The sequence below is a fragment of the Podarcis pityusensis genome (assembly GCF_964106645.2).
Source record: "Podarcis pityusensis genome assembly, chromosome: 3".
NCBI classification, from domain to species: Eukaryota; Metazoa; Chordata; class Lepidosauria; order Squamata; family Lacertidae; genus Podarcis; species Podarcis pityusensis.
The window spans coordinates 50,557,415-50,575,094 of record NC_138026.1 but is presented as its reverse complement, the minus strand read 5'-3'; the positions used below and the strand labels follow the sequence as shown (position 1 = coordinate 50,575,094).

General features: G+C 37.8%; 1 protein-coding gene and 1 long non-coding RNA gene across 3 annotated transcripts in view; one reads left to right on the top strand and one right to left on the bottom strand.

Moving 5' to 3' along the window:
• Window positions 1-17,680, bottom strand: part of ARMC2 (armadillo repeat containing 2) — an 87,830-nt gene that overhangs the window by 61,320 nt on the left and 8,830 nt on the right. The gene's annotated exons all lie outside the window — the stretch shown is intronic.
• On the top strand, window positions 11-12,939 carry LOC308473379. Its single transcript, XR_013984062.1, has 4 exons — window positions 11-4,353; window positions 4,461-4,602; window positions 9,797-9,858; window positions 10,235-12,939. It is a non-coding gene; the product is annotated as an uncharacterized lncRNA (long non-coding RNA).

Sequence of the window (17,680 nt, the reverse complement as noted above, 5' to 3'; positions counted from 1 at the left end):
GTAATAATCTAAAATGTTCTATATCTGGAATTGTAATTCCTATTTCCATTTTCAAGGTGTATGCTGATGAGACTGATTATGTGATACTTGAGTCTTACATAACCAACACTTGCATTACAAGCGTTTCATCCCACCCTTACCCCAAGATTTAATGAAGAACAAAATAAAGGAATGTAGCTGTTTATCTTTAATAAACCTTGTTGCGATACATTGGACACATATCAGATTTAATGAAAATGCAATGCATGCCTAAAATTATGGTTATGTAAGTGATAGATAGGCAACAATATAGACAAATAGGTATGCTATAAAGTAATATTGTATCAATTTTTACAACACTCTTTTTATCAAAATAACAGGTTGTCTACTATCAATGGTCTGCCTAGATAATGAAACTAAAACATTGTTTTGCTTCTTAAAATGAACATAACACATTTCTTTTTAACCCTTTTGCTTTTCTACCCATCTTGCAGGTAGAAATAATTTCCTAAAGGGTTTAGTTTTTTTAATGGATAGAAGAGCAAAATGCATATAAAACAATACTATGCAACTACATTCATATTAGGATTGTGTCATCCTATTATAACAATTTTAAGTTGAATTTATCATAGTATATACCGTATATAAAGGGCCTGTTACCCCAAAAAAGAGCCTATTTGCTAAGCCTAACTTACACCTATAGGTGGCAGTCTGCTTTCACTAAAAAGATGCTGGACTTCTCATTCACAGTGTTCAGAACTTGTGCATGGAAATTATACTGGTGATGTGCATGCATGTACGTGCTTGGAGAGAAGGGGATCAAGGAGGATCTAGGCTCATTAAACATACAAGGAGAAACTTGTGTAGCATTGTAACCCATTTACAGTTTCCAGAAACGAGTGAAGATTAAATGTGACTTCAGAAGGGTCGTTGTGAGTCTTGGTTTAATTTATTCACCGATCAGGACTGAATTAATTAAAAACATTATAGATGGAAATAGCCCAGTAGTTCTGCAAAACAAATTTTCAGCACCAGCAACTAATGCGTCAGTTTAGTTTTTATACTGGAACTCATTACTACTGGGACTTCCATGATCCAAACCTCATTTCTGTTATCCAAACCTTCTATTAACTGGTTATCAGCATTTCTGGCAGTAATGTCCTGAAAGGCCAATACCATACCCAAATTAGGGCTACTGCACAAGCACAGCATTTCATCCATCTTGTCTTAATCTTTCACTTGCTGAAGCAGCAAATCAAAAGACCCTGCCCTTTTTCTCGTCCCAGTTCACAGTGGCCAAGATAAGCTGAGATTTCACATAAGGAAGAAAAGGCAGCCCTGTATCAGGAGGTTGTTAATGTTTGATGTTTTATTATGTTTTCAGATGCGTTAGAAGCTGCCCAGAGTGGCTGGGGCAACCCAGCAAGATGGGCAGGGTATAAATAATAAAAAAAGTATTATTATTTGTTATTATAGTCCTATAATATTCTGACGCCTTGCGGGGAAAGGCTGTGTTTGAATTATTGCCCAAGAATACCTCACAAATGGTGACGGTTTTGCCCATTCTCATTTAATTATACAACCAATGCAGGAAACTATCTTATATTGAGTTGGCTCAACGCTCCATCTACCTCAGCATTGTCTGCACTCACCAACAGAAGTGCACCAGAGTTTCAGGCAAATGCTCTACCAATGAGCTACAGTTCTTACCCCATAGGCTGCGGCCTGGTTTATGAACTCACCTGACCTGTGCTCCATTTTATGAGCTGGAAGAGGAGTTTCTCTCTTCCATCATGCATATAAGGTAACAAGGGAGGCAGGTGCTGCATTCACAGATCTGTACTTTGATGGCATGGTTTTTGCTTTATTAGCCACCTTGCTTTTATAAAGGAAGAGCTATTAAAACCGTTATTTAGACACATGAGTCTTCTGCTTCACGTAGGCCGTGAATAGTATAAGAAAGGCCAGGAAGGGTGCCCCTCTGTGCTGCCTCATTAATTGGAGTGATAGCCCAATGGGTGTATAAATGGCAACGTTTGGATAAGTGTGCTAGTGCTGGCACTATCATCATTATTACTGCTATTTAGCATTTGTTTAGTAGAATCAGTGCACCATTGCACTGTCTGTTAAGAAGGCTTTTATAGATAGGACAGAGGGAAACGGAAAGGGCAGGACTTGATAAGCAAAAGTAGAAAGGATAAAATAGTGATGACTGCAGGCAAAAGAATAGCATCATCTCCAGACTATCTGTATTTCAAGGGAGGGATTCAATTGAACACTGGAAATCTAGGTTTGCACAGCTAAAGTAGGTGAAAGAGCTCTGTTGCAACAAATTCACTTTTAAAAAACCTGGTTTTTGCAGTTAAGAAAGTGATGGGGAAATGAAACTACAAAGTATGGGGTGAATGAATGATTAGCAAGAAGATGCACAAGCAAATTGGGATGTATTCAGGATGAATTCTCATTGTCATAGAATCTCCTTGCAAACAAATAGAAGAAATTATCAATAAAGACCAGACAGAATTTAACCTCCATGTAAGCTTTGTGTAAGCAAATGTGGGTGAATGCTCGATAAACAGGACGTCTGGAGGAGCCCTGAGGACAGAGTGTGCTAGTAAAATATCTGTAGAAAAGTTGGGTTTTGCAGACAGCTTAGAAGGAGGGAAGAGAGGTGACTTAATAGACAGTGGTGGGAAAATATTTAGGATTAGTGCATTAATTAAAAACTGGGATATAAACTTAAATATGAAATCAATTTTTAAAAAAAAAAATGGTTGTAAATTATTGAGTCTCGTTGTTCAACTGACTATGCTTTTACCTTTAAAATGTCAAGGATTCTGTATGATGTAGACTATTTCTGAGTTAATATTCCTAGCACCCTTGAACAACATTAGCTGAACAAATATTGCAGTCATGATACCCTGGAGTAGTTCCCTAAGTCCCATTACAATTGGATAGAAATAAAACCTGTTTAGGACCAACATTTCCTATATATAAGAGACACCTTGAAAATAAGATTCCACCATCCCCAGATCCAAAGGTTTCTGTAGCAAAATGGCACATAGTAAAAATGAGGCTTTTGACAATTGCAGTGTGATAAAGTGGAGCAGGATCCATATGTACTCAGTTTTGCTGGAGTTTATGAGGCTTTCACGGGGAATTCCTTTTGCAGTATAGATGCAATTGATAGAGCCACAAAAATTAGATATGGAGGAGAATTCAATACTCTTGAAATAGTATATGTATTCTGTTATGGCCACAGAGGCCTTAGTGAAAAATGTAAATCTTAAAAGTCACTTAAAAGTCTGGATAAATCATTCCACTTCTCACTACTTCTCAATCACTTAAACTGAAGGCAGAAAGAAAGCAGAACATTTAGACTGCTGCTCCGAGCCAGACAGTTGCTTCGGTACAACTGAACCATGGATAAACCAGATATAAAAGGCAGACCTTTTGCATTAAAAGTAAATAGATTGGAAGGTGGATGGTTAACTATATTCTTGCTCATCAGCTTGACTTCTAAAACCTCTGAATACAAACAGAATAATTAAATATTTTAGGATTTTCTTGATTCATAAAGGAGCACTCCTCAATTCTTAGATTAATTTGTACAGTCTATACTATGTACAAGTGAGGAGATACCAATTCATAATGTGATGGATGCAATCTAAATGCAATATATGCTGCTTGACACAAGTTTCCATTGCTTCAAAGACATTTTTGTCGGGATTGTTTTATAGAGTGTAAAGGTGCACAATAAAACATCTGATGCTTTCTAAAAACAAGTCCTCTAGCTCTCTTGACTATTTTATTCACCTTTGGTTGCAATTTTAAACACGCAGTGCAACTGTATGCATGTTTACTTGGAAGTAGACAACACTATTTTCAGTAAGGCTTACTCCTAGGTAATTGTGGATAAGATTTTCCCCAGTTTCTACGGAACTCAATGGGATATATGTCAGAGTAAATACAGATATATTTGGGGCATAAATAATAATATATAATAATTAATTAAAAACATATTAAAAGATTATGCCCCTGCTCCCAAGGTTACAGTCTAAATAAATCAATACCGGCAAATTCTGAAGTAACAGATTTTGCTGCACTAAATACAGCTAAATACGATGGAGCAAGTACTGTTTGTAAACCACTGCTGAATTTAACAGCGGTAGTAAATATTAGTAGCTCTGATATACTGTACAGGAGTAAGTCCCAAAATGCATGTGTTTAGTTTCTTCTTCTTCTTATTTTTTTTTTTTACATTTTACACCACTTTGGGTTGAATATCTGGAAGACGACTCTTATGTTTTTGAGGAGTTAGACTTCATATTGACGGGATTCAAGAGATGAATTCTGGATATTTGTAACAAAGAGGTGATTAAACGAGTCATCTTTTGCTATGATCACTTTTGCCATATGCTTATTTCCCAGTTCTTCAGAAATAAACGTTTTGGACAGCTAAAAATTGGTTTGCTCTGCAGAATGCAGCAGCAAAATACGAAGCATCTTACTCGGCAACATACTCCCCCTCCGATATGGCTAAAATAGACATCACTGCACTTCATCGTTATACAGTGCTGGTACGATCGCAGTGCAAGAGTATCCTGAGGTATCCATTGAAAGGTAGTTGATTCAGACTATGAGTCTCTGCTTTTGAAATGAAAATGTATTAAAAGTGTTCGGTCAAGCAGTTACTTTGTTTTAATAGTTAATGTAAATAAATATATAGATCAGTTAATACTACGTCTCAAAGCAAATGATGTTTTGCAGTTATTTTATAAATATACTAGCTTCTCCAAAGTATACAATGTAATGTCACTGTTTGGGAAATCAAACTTGTGTGACTCATGAGGTGTTCATAGGCTGTCACCACTGCAAGGTTTACATCTCTGATTGCAACTGGAACAGAAATCCATCTGTTAAAGCTGTGATTAATTCATTGATCAACTGCCCATGCCAACTAATGGATTCATGCTTTTCGCCCTGATTTGAGGATTCCTTTAAAAGTCAGGTATTTTAAGATAGGTACTTATCGCTTTGCATCAGCATCATGATTAGCACCGGAAATGTGGAGCTTTCAAGTGAGTCCCCATATTTAACTGTGTGTTAATAGGATGGACACAATCCAAATATATTTCAAGTACAAGGAAATTCTGATTGCAAGGAAAAACAATGACTAATCTGATGCAAAAATGCCAGGTGCCATCCAAATCTATTAAATGTAAGTGGAGCTTTTCTATAATTTAAAATGCAATGTGGATTACACTCTTTAGTAATGACAAATTACAGGCAAAATAACAGAAGCAGATAAAATATGCTTACAGATAGGCTAAAATAAATTGAATAGTAATATTAGTTTAATTTATTACTTTTAAGAATGCTCATAGTACAGTTTCAGAAGTGGTGGTAGCCATGTATTTTAGCAGCTGAGGATGAAGTTTTGATTGAACAATAATATATTTTTTTTAAAAATAAAATAAAAAATAAATGATCATCCTCTGCAACTCTGGAAGTTTTGGCCAGCAAAAACAGGAAAATAATGCTTAAAAAAAACTATTGATCTTATCTTTTTGAAGTGCTTTTAAACATTTTTTTCTTACTGAAGTCTGCCCAAGCTGACTCAAACGTCATCAGATAAATATAGAAAAATCGCCTCCTTGCCCGCTAGAAAGTTGAAGCAAGGTCAGGTCTACATACATATCATGTAATTTAAGGTTGCCAGATGTCTCTTACTTAAAGGACTTTCCTTATTCCAGAACAGCACAGCTCCATAAATGCAATGATCATCCCTCCTTACTTTAAAATCTTCCAGCTCCATAGAACTTCACAGAGACTTCAGCTTGGCAGTCTGCTATGCTTTTAAATTTTGATCTGGCAACCTAATTGCAGCAAAACTTCATCCAGCATGTGTGTATATTTCATTATTTCCCTGCCCTCAACTCCTACAGTGACAGTTTAGATAACTCCACACTTACATAAGCCTAGCTTTCCCCCCACTACAGTTTCTGGTTGTTCTTGCTATCAGGGTTGTTAAAAAAAAAATCATTTACCATGATTTTTTTTATAGCTTTTTTCTGTTTTGTTTACAGTAGTATTTATATTTGCAGCAAAGCATTTGAATCTGTTTTGAAGTGTGCTAATTCATACAGTAACAACCTCTAAATATAATGCTGTAATAAACATTGTTGTGCATTGTTGTTGAATTCAGTCCTTCTCTACATACTTGGCTGCAGCTGTCCTTCTGGTATATTAAGGCTACCGTCAGTTAAAACACCCACCAAGATAACTAAGTTATAGTGCAACAATGGGGAATCTGCGGACCTTCAGAAGTTGATAGGCTGCAATTCCCATAATCCTTGAACGTTGTCTGTACCCTTCTAGTGTCCCGATTTTCCAGGGGGAATCCTGGAATTAAGAAAGCCATCCCAGCTTCTGATTTCATCTCGAACTGTCCCTATTTCCCCTGCCACTGCTGCTGCTGCTGCTGCTGAGCTTGGAGAAGAGGGTGAGCTGGGGCTTGTCCCAAGCAGAGGTGGTGGTGAAGGAGCACCCCACTGCCTCTCCAGGACTACAGTGGTACCTCGGGTTACATACGCTTCAGGTTACATATGCTTCAGGTTACAGACTCCGCTAACCCAGAAATAGTGCTTCAGGTTAAGAACTTTGCTTCAGGATGAGAACAGAAATCGTGCTCTGGCGGCGTGGCGGCAGTGGGAGGCCCCGTTAGCTAAAGTGGTGCTTCAGGTTAGAACAGTTTCAGGTTAAGAACAGACCGCAGGAACAAATTAAGTACTTAACCCAAGGTACCACTGTACTGCCGCTGGCCTCCTCCCTTGGGCAGCTTGGAGCGGCTGTAGGAGAGTGGATGAGGAGGAGAAGAGGCTGTTGCCACTGAGGCCCAGCCCCACTGACTCCGAGAGGCAGGCAGAGGGGCAGGGCCGCCCCTGGTGGGAACCAAGGAGTGGTAGAGCGGAGCGCAAGGAGTCTCGGTTTTTTAATTAAAGAATGCTTTGTGCATCCACATCTAATCCTCTTTTCTAAAATTTATTTGTTGGTGTATGTTTTTCTTTTTGTAACCCTACCAAAGAATAAAATAAAAGCAGGATTAAGGAGTTTTCTCAGGACAGTGGAGGGTGTGTGGGGCTGTGTCCCATTGGTGATGGCACCCACTCTTCTTCTGATAGGAAATGCTCTGCAGGGAGGGGAACAAAAAAATGGGGGGGTGTTGAGGAGGGTCTGTTGGGGAGGAGTAAGAAATGTCCTTATTTTCATCTGAGGAATGTTGGAGGGTTTGCATTGTCCATGCTGACTACAACTGTTGGGAGTCAAACACCTGGAGAGCCACAGATTCCTCACTCCTGTCTTGTGGTGTAAGAAGGGCTGGAATGTAGTTGGAAGGATGGGCAAACTTACTTAGCAAAAGCGTACTTGCCCGTGTCTCCAAAGACCTACTTTGGGTGCGTCTATGAATTTGAATACATAGAACAGAGCTTGGGAAATTCATTTTAAAAGGGCTTGTGTTATGATATCCAAAAAAAGGAACAAGTTCCAGATGCAGTTCATCCTTTTATAAAACTCACTAGTTCATTTCATCTTGTGTTCATCCAAATGATCGTCGGCAATATTTTTCACCATTAACTATGTGTTACAAGAGGCAATGCTGAAGTATAAAATATACTTTATAACACTAAGAAAGCATTGAAACATACACACACATACAGAGAGAGAGAGAGAGAGAGAGAGAGGGAGGAATGTGAATTGTTTAAAATCCACAAATGATTAAAAAGTATAAATGTGTGTAAAAAAAAATACATGCAAAAGAGTGGACTTGAAGATGAACTAGAAATTATTAGGACCCCCCCCCCCAAATAAAGTCCCATTTGGAATGCAGAACTTCTAATTGTTTTAGATCCCACCCAATATTATTATCATGGTCCGTTATTCTTCAGAGCCTTTCCAGAGACTTAACAATGCCTCCATCATAGCTTGTTTTAAACTGTACATTTTTCTATGAAGTGCAATAGTTATTGGATGGCAGAGTCAAGATAATTGATGGTAATTGGTTTTTTGTAGGGGGACATCTTCAATGAGCTCATTTTGCTTCGGCATCTTGCACTTTAGGATAGTTATATTCAGCTGGCATAATAAAGCAAATGGGGATCCTTCAAGAGATTGAAATTTGCATATTAAATAAAGGTATATTGATTTCTCTCTTGGAAATATACCAGGCCAAGACACAATGTTTCATATTTAATATTTCTTCTGGTACTTAATTTTTTAATAGGTTGGTAACATGTAGAGTGTCTTGGCCTGCTTTACTCATCTTTTTTAGCAATATTTTTTTGAGGGAGGGCTTTTCAAATACCCAGTACTAGGTAATGGGTGACTTTAAATTTGCATATATTTAAATGAATAACAAAATGCTAATATACTATAGCCACCTTGAGGAGTGGTAATCTTACTAGTACTACAACAAATGAAGTTGAAAGAAAACTATTTTTATAATGATGACACTTCAATTATACTATTGTTTTTACACTGTCAGTGAGTTTTGTGGAAGCTGTAAAGAGTACTCTGCTCAAACCAAACCAAATCATTTCTTTTTTAAAAAATCTGATCTACAAAAATGTAAAGGTACATCCTAAGATAATTGCATTACATTGCTAATGCAAATGCTATTTAAAATAAAATTTGAGTCAATTAGGTTATATTCATGGATATAAAACCTTTTGATTAAAGAGCTGCTCTTTATTAAACCAGGAAATGCATTTTAAAATATATTAAACCATATATTTTAAATCCAAGTATTTGTAAAAACTGCAGGCAGCAGGCTCATCCCTGTTTTTTTCCACACGGGTATCTATTGTGTGGCACATACACACATACATACATACATAATCTGCAAATAACTGATATATGATGCTCTATTTTAAAACTCATTTTATTCCCCTTCAATTTTATGCAGATTTGATTGATTACTCAATTTAACCTTATATGGGTGATACGAGTTAAGGTTTCATTAATGGTGTGACAATTATAAAAATTAAGAGCAAGTTCTTAAAGCATTTTTTCAGCAAATAACAAAGCACACCAGGATCATTTTCTCCTTATAATTGTCCCATGAATTGTAGATAGGTGAGGATCCTGCCCCGCCCCGCCCCCAATCGCCGCCCACAGCTCAGGATACCTGATAGCACAAGATTTCATTTTGTTTTTCATGTCACAGATTAACAAACACTTACCAATCTGTGATTGTAAAAGGAAGCAACTAAAAATAGGAACAAAGTCTACCAAAGAGTGGGATAAATATATAAAGTTATGACCCAGTGATTGATAAATTATAGCAATTTCAAATCAATATGAAATTCCTATGTTCAGTCGTATTCATTCTGTCATACAGGCATCAGTTTAAATGTATGTGATGGGGGGGGGGAATGACAGAGAATTCAGTTACATAATCCATTAACCAAGATGGTTCAGCAGAATCAATGTCACATTAGGTGCTTCATGGCAGCCAGTTGCTGGAAAACAAACAACAGAAGCCACATTTTGAAGAATGTTTTTGCACAGCACTCCACCTTTGCTTCCCCAGGGTCCCTGAAAAAGAGTGCCGCTTTTGGGTCTATGCTGAAGATTGCATGGTGGCTGGAAATAGTGCAGAATGCATCAACCTGACTCCTAAATGTATGGCATGCTACAAGAGTTATTGGGCTTCTTCACACAGGCATCCAGGCTTCATTCAAAGTGCTGCTTTGATCTGTTTGAAAATAATTTGTTATGTTGTATAGATGTGCCATATTCTTCATACTCTTCACAGGCGGAGAGAGATCTGTCAGGAAACAGTGGACCAACGTAAAGTAATGGCATTCCTTACCATAGGTAAAATATTGTTCAGGTGAAATATTGTTTGTGCAGATTCTTTGTTCATTCTTATTATATACATCAATTTTATTTTAGCACTGTGCACGTAGCATGCTTGCTTGCTTGCTTATTTATTTATGAGACATTGTTTCACACAAAGTATTGGGTGAAACACGCAAAGTATTAACTCTGGGGTTCGGGTTAAGTTAGGGCTAGTAGCCTTTTTAAAATAATATTTTTTTCTGTAAGAAAAATAATGGTTATTCAGGTGAGGGCCTTGGCAAGCCACCATGCCTTGTCTGTTCTGTTTCTTGTCAATAATATTAGTTGGTACACATCTCAGTATCTTAATGTATAAGATATAGAGTTATTTTTTTCTCCCCTTCTCTGACAGAAATCAATCAAAATACAGCCCCTTCAAAGATTTCAGCCAAAACAGAAATATCCATAATAAGCAGATTCTATCAAGGCCTTGCTCTTACATTTGTGGTTAGCAATGTATTATTATTGTTGTTCTATGATTTTCTAGTGTTTAAAACTGCGCTACTTGCTGGTTAAAAACAAAACAGAGGAGAAAACAAGGGACGTGAGGAATAAGGGATTTTTGCATACAATAATGTATATGAATAAAAATGGAAATTTAAGTAGAAAAACAAAATGTGAACTATTTTATTTCACAGGAGTCCTCCCATCCGATATTTCTTTTGGAGAACACTTAGAAGCCAGTGGTGAACTTCGCCATTCCCTGTCATGGATGTAACTATACACAAAACCGAAAGGTTTCCCTCGTCCTGTTAATGCTACAGTGAGCAAAAGCTTAGAAAACAGAGAAGCACAGATTTGGCTGAGGAGATAGAGGCTGAATTGTTATTTTTATCATAATGTTATTTGTTGAGGAAAATTAAATAATCTTGACTTTCTAAAGTCCAGTGCTATGCTTTACTACATCAGCCTAGGTGCTCAGAATGAACGCAAAGCAGGATGTTAGCAAAGCTAGTTAACATCCCTGACAAAATACAGAGTTATAAATGTTTAGGATCAGAGTACTAGTCAGAACCATTACCTGATGACTGAATGAACCCTTAAAGATGAAGAAACAGAAGAACTGAAATGTTTCTAAAAGAAACATTGGCAGATTATAAATTTGAAAAATTAATAAAAATTAATGGGGGGAAGTTGGCAGATTATGGGAGTGACAATTAATACACTTCTGTTTATTACGAAGGAAATACATAAACAACATGACAGAATTTGGTGGTATTTTAGATGTCCTCATTAAAGGCCGATGACAAAATTCCAGTTGATCATATTTTAGCCTGGAAAATAAAACCTGATCTTGTCCAGAAATATCTAAGGAAACCTATGTAGGATGAGGTTTGTAACTGCAATCTTCAAGTCACACAGGCAATATCTTTCTCTCCTCCACCCCCGGCCTTTAGACTGCGAAGAAAGAAGTTGCTGTAATTGTAATATTTCTTGTATCTCACTCCTCTGCAGTTGCACACAGTGCAGTGTACAAAAACAAAAAACAAAACAGCCATTTATATTAAAAGCAGCCATTCAACACCATATATAATAAAGTAAGCTTTAAAGCCTGAGGTGGCAACATGGTCAGTCAAACAACCATTAAAAGCTTTCAGAAACAAATGGGTTTCAGTTTCTTTCTAAGAGGGAGAACCAAACATGGTTGAAATGGAATTAACAACTTAATGAATAACTGTAGCCTAGCTTGCTTTTTTTTTTTTTAAGGCAGAGCATTTTAACAGTTAATTTTCCGTAGTCACCATTGTAACCAATTTTGTAGTGGTGACATTGACTCAAGTCAACTGACATTGGCTCAACTGACATTGACCAAAGGATGACAAATGGGGAAATAAAGATGTTCAGATGCTCTGGGTAGTGTTCAGCTACGTTTTACTCAGAGCACCAGATTGACTGCGAGTGCTGGAAGACCTGCTCCCTGTCTTGCATTCTTTTTCCACCTGTCCTAGAAAGGCAGAGCCCTGACTGACTCCAGCTACAAAAGCTGAGCCTGCTGGGTATTGATTAGAAGGAAGTTGGGGGGTTTTGGCAAAGGAGGGGTGTTGTTACTGCTATTATTGATATTTTTTTATCTTTATTTTAGATTTATTATGCGGAAATGTATGTGGAAATTGTTTTAATTTGATTGTTTACTTTTTAATGTGTTATTTATTGTTTATGACTACTTTTGTTATGTTTGTAATTATATATTTTTCATGTTGTAAGCTGCCTTGAGCATGGTTTTAACTATGGAAAGGTGGCATACAAATAAAATTATGTATGTATGTATGTAGACTCATTGAAAATGGACCTAATTTAATTGTTTATTATATTTACTGGGATAACACAGTAAGATGGGCAACATATTTGTTGTTGTTGTTGTTGTTGTTGTTGTTAGGGTCTACTCTGAATACAACTTAAACGCCCTCCACTGTTTGTAAACATACTTCATGTGGAACCTGTTTTAAATTTCCACTTTCTCATAATCATGTTCAATTTGACAGTGTTCAAGCTGCCAGAGGATTTAAATAAATAATAAATATAAAATGTCCAGTTATCCATGAAAACTCAAGATAGGGATGATTGGTGGGACCATACAGGAAACGTCACATTTCTGTGACTTGGAGTGGGTAGCAAATTTACACAGGTTACAGTTGCCACCTTTTCACTACAAATTTGACTGCCTGACAGAAAGCAGCAAAAGGAACGAATCTAAAAGAGGACTGAAAGGTATCCTTCACTAAGGGATATTAGGCTGAAGTGAACAGAAGGATCGCTGAAAGGATATTACTCCCTTTATAAATCTGGGGCACATGTTAAAAGTTTCCCTCAGGCAGCACGTGCATTGCTTTTATTTCTTCAACACATAACCTGAACTGACAGTAACCTTGGCACCAATACATGGGCAATATTTACAAAAGGATGCACCATTTCTGAACAATGTCTCCCTAATGTAGGATAGGCAGGCTTTTCTTGATCATCAGGCATGCATGTCGTCTTGGTCCAGCAATTTTGTTTGCAGACAAATGTAGTCATTGTGGACCCAGAAAAATAAAGCGAGAGAAAATTGCTATTCTGCATTTGAGTTTTTGTTTCCTTTTATCATTCTGCACATGTCCTAAGGCGGTACATAGAAGTTTGCTTTGTATCAGGCTTTTAATTGGTGTGAGCGTGTCTGGCTTCTTCACTACAAAGCTTCTGGCAAATGCTGGAGACACACCTCTTCACCCTGGCCTTTCCACCAGATCTAAGAGCCCTATCCCTGTGATTGTAATCTGTTTTTTTTTAAATTTAATTCTGAATTTTAAACTGTTGTAACCTGCCCTGGGACCCGCTGGTGAAAGGTGGGGAAGAAGAAGAAGAGGAGGAGGAGGAGGAGGAGGAGGCGGCGAATGCACTAATCCCATCAATGTTACAAAACCACTGGGAGTTAAGAGGCTGGTACACTCATTTGTGTGTGAGAAAGACAGTTTGCTCTCCCTTGCTCTTCTAATCCCCACCCTTTTGGCCCAAGACAAGGCTAAACAATTTTCTTGGCAGCAGCAGATGAGACAGCAGTAGTTCCTCCAGGCTGGGTAAGTGGATGCACCTGGCACATCGTGGTCTTGAATAGATGAGAATTCTCCCACACTGATGCATGAAACCACCCATTTCATAAGCAACCCCACACTGACAAAGGCTGCCTCTGTCCATAAGATCCTTGGAAACTGGCAAAAGGGGCAAATGGAAGTTTCTGAAAGAACCTTGCCACAGTGATGAATTCAGCATTGGTGAGAACAAGCACAAGGATTTAGCTACATGGCAAGGGGAAATGATGGCTTCACACCAAAGCGAGAGGTACTGCCAAATTCAGAAAGGCTTCCATAATTATATTCTGTCACAGCTCTTTAGAGAATTCATCTCTCTCAGTACGGCATCTCATAACTTTTAGTTCAAGCCATGGCTGCTACCAGAATAGATTGTGCCGTTTTTGCCGAAATATAACAGGATCTGTTGGCATTTATTAAATGGGAGATGTGCTTTGAACACACGGACAGACCTTTCACTGGTTAGTTTATGGAAAACTGATTTAATGGAGAGAAGATCTCATTTGCAGTATATTAGGGACCACAACCATAACTCCCAAGTCTAGACAATTGGCAATTCATTGTAAGTGAGGCAAACTTAATAAATAGTCACTGCAGGTGACAGATTGCATTGTGAAGGCAGTCTGCATTCTCTAAGGGTAGATCTGCTCCACACTGACTCTTGGATGTGGGGAGGGGATACATTCTGTGATGATGTTCTAGATCTATTAGTTGTTTTTCTGCTAAAACACTGAAGTCTTAGAGGGAATGTATTCAACATCTATTCAGAAGCAATTCCATTCTGCTTTTTTATTTGCTTAATTTATATCCCACTTTCTCAAAGGAGTCAAATGTGGCATTCAGCCTTCTAGAGTTGAATCTTGGCACTCAGTCCAGGGCTAAGGTTTGGTGAAGTTGGGCACAGTGGAGCCTTTGGACCTATGTGCTACATAATAATATATTTTCTAATTTCAGTGTTCATTAAACTTATGCTTAGGCTATATAGTGACATAAAAATTAGACATCAAGAAAAATCAAAGGTTTTTTGTCCATCATTGCTTTTTATTAATTTAATAAGCTTTGTGCATTGCACATACCCTGCAACATGCTGAGTCCCAAAACCAGGATGCGTGCCTTCCCGTCTGGGCTCCCAGGCAAGTCATGTGACCCGCACGACACCATGGAGCCCAAATATGCATCTTTTGGGGCACCACACAAGTTTGCAGCCCCCCAAAAAGCACTTTTTCAAGGCAAGATCTCGGCATGACGACATGCAAGATCACAGTGCCTACAATGGCCACTGTGCTCTCACAGAAAAAATAGGATGTCCCGTGTTTTTCCAGGACACTCACAACGTATGCAATGCATAAAATAACAGAGCTTTTTAAAGGGTTAAGTCAAAAACTTAGTTTAAATCCCAAGAAAATGTAAGATCCTCTTTTAAAAAAATCCAGGAGAGTTCAAAATCTTAGGGTTAAATATGAAAAGGATGCATTGTACCAGTGATTTTTTTTCTGGGGGTACGCAGGGGTACGCATACACCTAAACATTTTGTGAATCTTTGTACTTTTGTCCATTTACTGTATTTATTTTCCCCGATTTGAACTATAATATTGTGATTTTCTTGAGTCAAAATGAGAGGACCCCTAAACATTTTTTAGGGGGAAAAGTACTGCATTGTACACATGGAAATTACCAGCATTAAAGAGTTTTTAAAATGTCAGTCAGGAGGGGATGTTACGTATGATGGGAATAAACAGCAAACTATCAATCAGTAAAAATAATATATAAAAGGGGGTGTATTCAACTATATTTTTAGTCAGAGTAGACTCAATGAAATTAATAACCATGACTAAGTTAGGTCCGTAAATTTGAGTAAAATTTCTGAGTAAAACTTAGTTGACTACCACCCAGGATATTTAAGCAACAAATATATCAATATAAGAAATACCCATTTATACAGTATAGTTTATAGAGTATAGTTACCTTGACTATTTTTTTGCACCTAGGTTAATGAGTTAAATGGAGAAGAACTGGGCCATTCTGCAGGCATGAAAATCTGAAGTTAAATAGAATTGGAGCATGCTGTTCTTCATATTTAAGAGGAAGTGAAATTAAAAATAATCCATCTAAGGAAGAATAATTTAGCATGAATTGACCAGATAGTACAGAGCTTGATTCCTGAATAGGTAAAGTGAAACAGCAAACATACATAGGCCAATCCAGTTTTCTCTCAAAGTTCATGTGTAAGTTTTTATCTATAAAGTACATAGAACATTTGAATGGGTTAAGAAACTCAAGGCTGTACATCAAGATTTGCCTTGGACTTTATTTTCTAGAATGAGTCATACCTTAATAGACAGCATTGCGAAATAGTACCTACAATAAGTAGGAGGTCAAATTTCCTTCAACCTAAATAGGAACTTTGCAAAGAGGACTAATTATGTATTTTCTTCACAACTAAACTAAATATATTACCAGAATTAAGTCCCACAGAGTTCAGGGATACAGTGGTACCTTGGGTTACAGACGCTTCATGTTACAGACACTTCAGGTTACAGACTCCGCTAACCCAGAAATAGTACTTTGCTTCGGGATGAGAACAGAAATTGCACGGCGGCAGCTTCTGGTGTAAAAGTACATTTTAGTACAGTGGTACCTCAGGTTAAGAACTATATATATATAGTTGGGGAGGGCGGCGTATAAAAAAAAATTATTATTATTAATTCGTTCTGGAGGTCCGTTCTTAACCTGAAACTGTTCTTAACCTGAGGTACCACTTTAGCTAATGGGGCCTCCCACTGCCGCCGCGCGATTTTTGTTCTCATCCTGAAGCAAAGTTCTTAACCTGAGGTACTATTTCTGGGTTAGAGGAGTCTGTAACCTGAAGCATCTGTAACCCGAGGTACCACTGTATTTGCTTCTAGGTAAGCATCTATATGGGATGTGGGTGTCGCTGTGGTCTAAACCACAGAGCCTAGGGCTTGCCGATCAGAAGGTCAGCGGTTCAAATCCCTGACGGGGTGACCTCCTGTTGTTCGGTCCAGCTCCTGCCCACCTAGGAGTTTGAAAGCACATCAAAGTGAAAGTAGATAAATAGGTACTGCTCCGGCAGGAAGGTAAACGGTGTTTCCGCGTGCTGCTCTAGTTCGCCAGAAGCAGCTTAGTCATGCTGGCCATATGACCCAGAAGCTGTCTGTGGACAAACGCCGGCTTCCTCGGCCTATAGAGTGAGATGAGCGCCGCAACCCCAGAGTCGTTCGCAACTGGACCTAATGGTCAGGGGTACCTTTATCTTTACTTTTAAGCATATATAGGACTACAGTCTCAATTGTTAGGTGTTAAAATCATGCTGCTGTTATACTCTGTGTACTAAAGACCCACAAACATTTCAGTCGGGATTCTGTTTTCAGATAGAAAACTGATCATGTAGTTAGCAAGTTATGTCAATCAAGATAAAGACAGTAGATTATAAAATGTTTGCAGTATAGAAATTGATAAAACAGCTAAAACTAAGAAAATGAAAATTATGAAACTTCGAAGAATAAATACATTATATTTATATCTGTTCTGGGCTCTGGACTTAAACACAGAGAACAGATTTATTGGCAGTATTTGTTCACAGTGGAAGCTATAAATTGTAATAAGCTCTGGGGTACGTGATCCCACACAGAGCTATTGCTAACCACACACCATTTCTGAAAATAAACGTGACTTATTTCTATACTTCAGAGAAATTGCTGGAGGGCCCTTTTTTCTGAAGGACTTTGTGTGCTTTGTATATCCTTACAGAGGGGTCCAGACAACCAACCACAGACCAAGGAATCCAATCTCCAATTTTTAATAGCATCCTAACACCCTACAGGACTCAGAAGCAAAGTTCAATTTCTCACATAATGAAAATAGACTAGCTTTAAATGGAATTAATTTTCCAGATTCACTAACTACGTGTATAAAAACGACAATTTGCTCTCTCACTTGTTGTAAGATGCTAAGTCAGGTAACACTTTCAAAGGAGCAAGTGAACATATTTAAAAGCTTCACCATTCAATTTACATTAAAAGGTTCCTGCCCACATGTACAATCCAGGTGTAACACTAAAATACATTTTTAAAAAGTAGCCAAGTGTCAAGTTCAAAGTTAACCAATATTAGGATATGCAGAAAAAAAGTATAATTATTAAGTCATGGAATTTAGAGTTATGGAGCAATCACTGTGGTTATTGAGCCTTATGATTCAGGATGCCTTTTTTA